The following is a 7,217-nucleotide window of genomic DNA, read 5'->3' as shown; positions in this document are numbered from 1 at the left end:
CTCACACACACACACACACACACACACACACACACACACACACACACACACACACACACACACACACACACACACACACACACACACACACACACACACACACACACACACACACACACACACACACACACACACACACACACACACACACACACACACACACACACACACACACACACTACTACACACACACTACTACTACTACTACTACTACTACTACTACTACTACTACTACTACACACACACACACACACACACACACACACACACACACACACACACACACACACACACACACACACACACACACACACACACACACACACACACACACACACACATACACACACACACACACTATCTCTCACACAAACAGACACACACTCTCTCTCTGACACACACTCGCACACACACACACACACACACGAGCAAACACACACATTCCTTAGTGATTGCACGAGACATCAGCACACACATTTCACTCACTCATATATCCAGTTCACACTTTTTTCATTGTTCCAGTGAACATTGAACATTCCGATAAGACATTGAGACTTTTTCCAGTATTGTTTTTTTATTTGAATTTGTATTTACATTTTGAACATGGTTCAAGTCATAGTAATACAACAAATATTCCTCTTTATTATAAAAAAACTGCAACTACTTTGCACAATACATATAGTATCCTATGTGTATATTATTTATATGTATTATTTTTGTTTTAATCGTAAATTGTAGATTTATTATAGAGAAGTATACCTTATTATGTATATTTTGAAAATAAATAGAAAATAAATATAGCACATGATTTAAAAAAAAAAAAGAAATGACACATTGAGCTCACACATTTTCAATATAAAAAGATAAGTGAGAAACAGCAATACAGAAACATAGCATCCTTTCAAAATAAAAGCCTAATTAAAATGAATGATTTTATTAGACATTTCTAATCCCGATTCAAACATCAGGGGTGTCAATAGGTACATCTCACGATAAGTTGTCAGCTGCCAAACTCTTTCTTCTTGTTTCTGAGGAAACATGAGACACAAAGAGGGGAGGGAAAGAGACCGCTGTGATCAATACAATCAATGGAAAACACCAGCTCTAATTATAGGGATAAGTGGAAAAGTGTTGGGTCATCTGCTCACCATGAACACCGCAGCGTTAGGGATGACTCAGCGGTGACGGGACATTTCAAGCTTTCAGAGATCTGTGTCGGCTGACAGAAACGTGATTTACTGCAAAGAAAACATATTAAGAAACACCTGAGTTGTCTGACTGAAGTATATTTTCTACTTTCTTGTTTATTTCTTGTCTTTTAATTTTGATTGTACGATGCCGTGTATTTTTATTCTGCTGCAACACAAACATTCGATATTTTATCTTATCTTAAAAACACGTCTGTATCTTTCTCACATGCCACAACTTAGATACCATAACCTAATATGTGAATATACTGTAACCTCATGCACTTTATCTACACTGTGCACTCTCTGGTTGGCCCCAAAGTGCATTTTGTTGCGCCGTGTGCAATGACAATAAAGTTCAATCTGAATCTGAAGAGAGTATTTTTAACAAATGAAGTATCTACCTTCTTAACTTTCAGAAATAAGAAAACCAAAGCGGATAAAAGCAATAAGCAGGACTGAGGATCCCAGACTAAATGAAAGGCTACAGATAAGTACAGTTTACATGCTGTTTACATGAAGAGCAGACACAGTACACTCGTTTTATTTTTTGCTTATGTGTGCTTGTCTCTATATCTAATTTCTTAGCTTACTCTTTTTCCTTTTACGCATATTGACTGCACTGTCACTTTACTGGTTGTTTTTGTGATCAAATTACCGTTAGATGTATTCAGGTTCTTTCCAAAGCCTGCAGATAAAACCTATTGAATTTAACCATCATCACACACACTGACATAAACTCTGTGAGCGCGAGGATGCTAAACATGGCATCCATTTATTCTTTCAATGAACAGTGGAGTAGGTTAATACAGGAGAGGTGACTGTCAGGTTTTTCATTTTTATTCTGCGTGTATCTCCACCCTGAACCAGCCAAAGCACCTGCTGTTGGATCAACTGGAACATCTCAGCTTAAATCTGATTGAAAATATAAGACAGGTTCACCAGGGGCACAGTGGACCCACTCACCATCATCATATACTTTGTATTACTGACAGAATAAAAGGTCAGTCAGTCAGTCAGTCAGTACATATTCACATTATTCCCTCTTCCTCTCTTCATATCCTTAACTTCCTGGACCGGTGTTTCCACTTTATTGTCTTTTTTGCATGCGTCTTTATTGAATTAAGTGTGTGTGAGTCATGCAACAACTACATGTCAACAGCTGCACACAAATGAGAAGAATGAGGAAAGTAATTCTCAGATTCAGATGTAATCTTCTAAAATAAAATCCTGGTCTTTTCTTTAATAAAAAATGCTCATGATCAGGCCAATATTGTCCAGACACATCTGGATTGCTGTCTCCTGATTGGTGGACATTGTAATGCAGCGTCGGGATGAAGCGCTCTGATTGGTTGCAGCTCAGAGGTGTGTGTTAGCAGAGGTTGCTGATTGGCCAGCTTTTAGTCGTCTGACGCCGCACTGCTGCATTGCTGCGCTGTCTGCAGATGATGGGAGTGTGTCAGTGTGTCTGTGTGTGTGCGTGTGTCAGTGTGTCAGTGTGTGTGTGTGTGTGTGTGTGTGTGTGTGTGTGTGTGTGTGTGTGTGTGTGTGTGTGTGTGCGCTGCAGCAGACCGACTGCTTTTCATCAGCCGACAGATTTGAGGGCCTGGTATCCATGGCAACCATCCTCGAAGCCGAACTTGTGAACAAAGATAGCTTCCCTCTCTTCTCTTTGACCAGCAGCGTGAGACTGTGTGTGTGTGTGTGTGTGTGTGTGTGTGTGTGTGTGTGTGTGTGTGTGTGTGTGTGTGTGTGTGTGTGTGTGTGTGTGTGTGTGTGTGTGTGTGTGTGTGTGTGTGTGTGTGTATAGATGAGATGTGGTGTCATCACAATCACTGCTCCACTCTCACATATCAGGGTCTCTAAGAGATGCATATTCAGGAGATCAAGAGAATGAGAGATGGTGTTTGTGTGTGTGTGTGTGTGTGTGTGTGTGTGTGTGTGTGTGTGTGTGTGTGTGTGTGTGTGTGTGTGTGTGTGTGTGTGTGTGTGTGTGTGTGTGTGTGTGTGTGTGATGATTTTACATTTGCAACAATGGAGGCGTCCATCTGCTGGGAAAGATAGCTGAAAATGAGGCGATACAGTATGGACACACACACACACACACACACACACACACACACACACACACACACACACACACACACACACACACACACACACACACACACACACACACACACACACACACACACACACCAGATCTGTAAAAGCACTGCACATATGGTTTTTAATACTGTAAGTAAGTCCCAATACAGTGTGTCCTATGCAGCATACCAAGAATACCAGGGTGTCTGAATGCATCCGGTTGCATTTTGCAGTATGAAAGGCAGCATGCTTTTCTAGCTATTCTGACCCGACTGATCCTTTACACAGAAGATATATGAGCCAGAGGGTCGAGGTTAAGGGTTGTGATGAAGTAGTATGTCACAATTTGTTTGAATACTGCATGCAACACATCCTTGGTCAGAGCAGCTGCTGCAGAACTTACTAACAGACTGAACAGCACTAATGAAGTGGAGGGGTTCGAAACAAGCAGAATAAAAAGATCAGCCATGTGAGGAATTCGCTACATCAGAACTTATTCTGCAAATGTGTTTCCAAATCCAAATTTAAAATCAACTCTTTTTCAACAAAGGCAAAGACAAGTACCAACCAAAAATATGAATATGAACCTGAAAATGTGCCTCATACTTAAGGGTTCAATCCTGTTGCATTTAGGTGTACAGTGGGCTTGTAAAGATCACTTAAAATATTGCACCTGTTAACATTTTAATCTTTAGATGCCTCTTGAGATTCCATATTTCTGACTGGACCTGAAGGCAGCGTTACACCAGCTTTGCCAGATGAGCAAAAAAAAATCTGCTTCTAAAAGTTCAGTAAACATATCAGCGATACAAAGACTGTTTATGTGGACTGGAAGCTGATGCTAGTTTAATACCTTTTTTTGACAAGGCTTACATTTCTTGCAGTCCAGAGATTTGTACTGTGTACTCATATTAAAATCCAGTTTTGTAAATACAAATGTGGTGTTGCACAACAACAACAAGCAGAAATACATCAGAAAAAGTGGTGATTTTATTACCGCGTGATTCTGGAGCTGACATTACACTGAAATGTGATTTATTTGAAGATGTTCTGTGTGCAGATTGGATTTACCTACATTGCAACAGAGAACGAGACGGCAAGAGATTACCAGTGATTAGATTACATTTCAGGGTCGGATTACTTTCCCTTTGCAGAACTGCTAACATGAAGGGAAGCGAAAGAGACTCACTGAATTAAACACCATGGTTGTGGAGGTGAACATTTATGGATATTATTTAATTGTGTGGAAAAACAATTACTTCTGATTTGGTTTCATGTCAATCTTAAAGGGGCAGTTCAAAGTAGAATCATAAACACTAATTGTCCTTTTGCCTGTAGTGCTATTTATCAATCTTGTTATGGCATAAGTGTGTTGGAGATATCGTCCGTAACATGTCTGCCTTCTCCTTAATATAATGGGACTAAACGGCACTTGGCTTGTGGTGCTCAAACTGCAAAAAAAAAGTTATTTTAAAGGGGCCCATCATGTTCATTTTCAGGTTCATATTTGTCTTCTGTGCCTCTACTGGGACATGTTCACAGTCTCCATTCTCCAATTTTTTGTGTTTTCAGCTTCCTGTAGTCGTGTGTTATATAGTTTTTGGTACATGTGAATGGTCTGCAAAGGCAAAAAAAAATCCCGTTTTTTTGCATGAAATGCCTCCATTGGACTGCTTTATTACTTCCACTTTGACATCACTATGTAACACTCAGACTTCTATTGGCCAGCGCTCCAACATATTGTACGTGATAGGCTAAGGGGCAGGACATCTCTAATGGCGCATTTCCACTGCAGGGCCTTGCACGGCTTAGTACGGTATAGTTAGGCCTTGGTAGGCCAGGCTCACTTTTAGCTGCGCTTCCATTACAGTTTAGGAACTGGGGTAGTAACTATAGTAACGCAGTGTAGGCAGAGCCGTGACGTCATCTTCAATGCGAAACACAAAACCAACATCAGCCGTTGTTAGCTGTTTGCCCTCAGAGCTCAGAGCTCCTCATATCTGTTCAGAAACTAGACAAAAGTGAAACAAGTACAAACCGCAGACTGTCTGTGTCATGGCGAATACAGTCGCTGGTTTATTTATGTCTGTATAGGCAGTTGTTGTGAGTGTGGACGGTCGGAGCATACGTTAGCTTAACTGATCTCCATTCAGAAAACACGCATTTTAAAAGGTTTTTAGCCTGCCGTCTGTCTGCAGACTCGTCAAAGCATTAATTCATGGTTTTTACTAACGGGTATCAGTATGTTGTTACTTCGGCATCATTTTGAAACGTGTATTATAATTAAATCACGGTAAAATATGTTCATTTTGTTGTAGTTGCCAACAATTCTCTCACTAGTTTAGCATACTCAGCCCGGTTGTTGGCCCGGAAAGAACCTCGATTTTGGAGAGCCAGAAAAACTGTGAAAAACTACTGGTTAGCCGGAACTACGCTTAGAGGAAACGCAACAAAAAACGGGCCGGGTTTGGCACGACACGCTTAAACCGTGCTACGCGCTGCAGTGGAAATAAATGGTTGACAAATCAAAACAGAGCCGGCCAGCTAACCAATCAGAGCAGACTGGGCTCTGGTTTCAGACAGAGGGTGAAAAGAGGTGCTGCAGCACAGGCAGTATGAGAAAAATAAAGAGCTTTTTGAACATTAAAGCATGGAGACATGTCACAGGAGAGACACTAAATATGATTATGAACCCAAGCAGGAAATGTCCCCTTTAACTCACTACACTGACCTGTCAAAGGGAGCTCTGATCCTGGATCTGCTAATCTTAGAGACTTCCTTTGCATAAATGATGTGTGGCTTGCAGTGGAGGTGGAGGATGCCACCACTACTCTCACTCACTTTGCCTACTACAGACACAAAGCATCCATGTTGGAAAGAGTCACAGCATTCATGTTATTCACTGAGTTATGAATTACTTCTTCTATGACCATTGTGTGTGTGTTTTTATCAAAATATATGCACTAAGTGTGCAGCTGCTGCTGATATGATGACCCCCACGCTTTGTATAGTTGCACGCTCATGCTCTGAGAAGATGCCAGTGTGATCTGTTTGGCCTCTTTGTTTATGGAGCCGGGCCTTTCCTGCCCTCTGATGTGCGTGCTCCAGCCATGAATAGAGCTTTGTGTGTGGACGTGGACACACACACACACACACACACACACACACACACACACACACACACACACACACACACACACACACACACACACACACACACACACACACACAAATGCTGAGTCCATCTGATCAGTGTGTCCAAGAGTGAGAGTGAGAGGTAGGGGGATATGATGTTATCAGACGGTGGAAAACTATTTCCCTAAATGTGAATGTTGCTTTAAAAAAAAGATGCCTTTCTTGTTAGCAAACTTCGTCCGAGTGCAATGTGTAAGTTATGGCTCAAATTTTTGTTTTAAAAAAAATGAACTGAATGTGAATAGGGTACAGTGTTGACGTTATGACATAGATAGACGTGTAGATATAATGTTGCAGAGAAATCTACTAAGATTAGCACAATTTGGAAGCTAGCCCCACCTGGTCCTTTCTTGTAATAACACGTGGTCTACGTCTAGAGGCGACTATAATAATAATAATAATAATAATGCATTGCATTTTTATTATTAGAGCGCTTTTTACAGGGGCTCAAAGGGCTTTACAATTACACATATTAGACAGTCATTACTGCGGGTAAAGTGTACACCGGCCTGACGCAGTGGTGGCCGAGGCGGGCAAACTGGAGTTCACCAACGCCCCATGATCTGATGACCAACGCTCTAACCACTGTGCCAAAACCACCCCCAATGAGTATACCTGCTGCAGAGCCACTATTTCAATTATACTTCGTCACATGTTTGGCAGGGAAAGAATGGAAGTGATAAAAAAAGAGCAAAACAACAGTAAACATGGCGTGTCCTTCCAACACTGGAGACAGCTCTTGGCGGA

The sequence above is a fragment of the Notothenia coriiceps genome, unplaced genomic scaffold (assembly GCF_000735185.1).
Source record: "Notothenia coriiceps isolate Sejong01 unplaced genomic scaffold, NC01 NC01_scaffold00000287, whole genome shotgun sequence".
Taxonomy (NCBI): Eukaryota; Metazoa; Chordata; class Actinopteri; order Perciformes; family Nototheniidae; genus Notothenia; species Notothenia coriiceps.
This window is presented reverse-complemented; position numbering follows the sequence as displayed.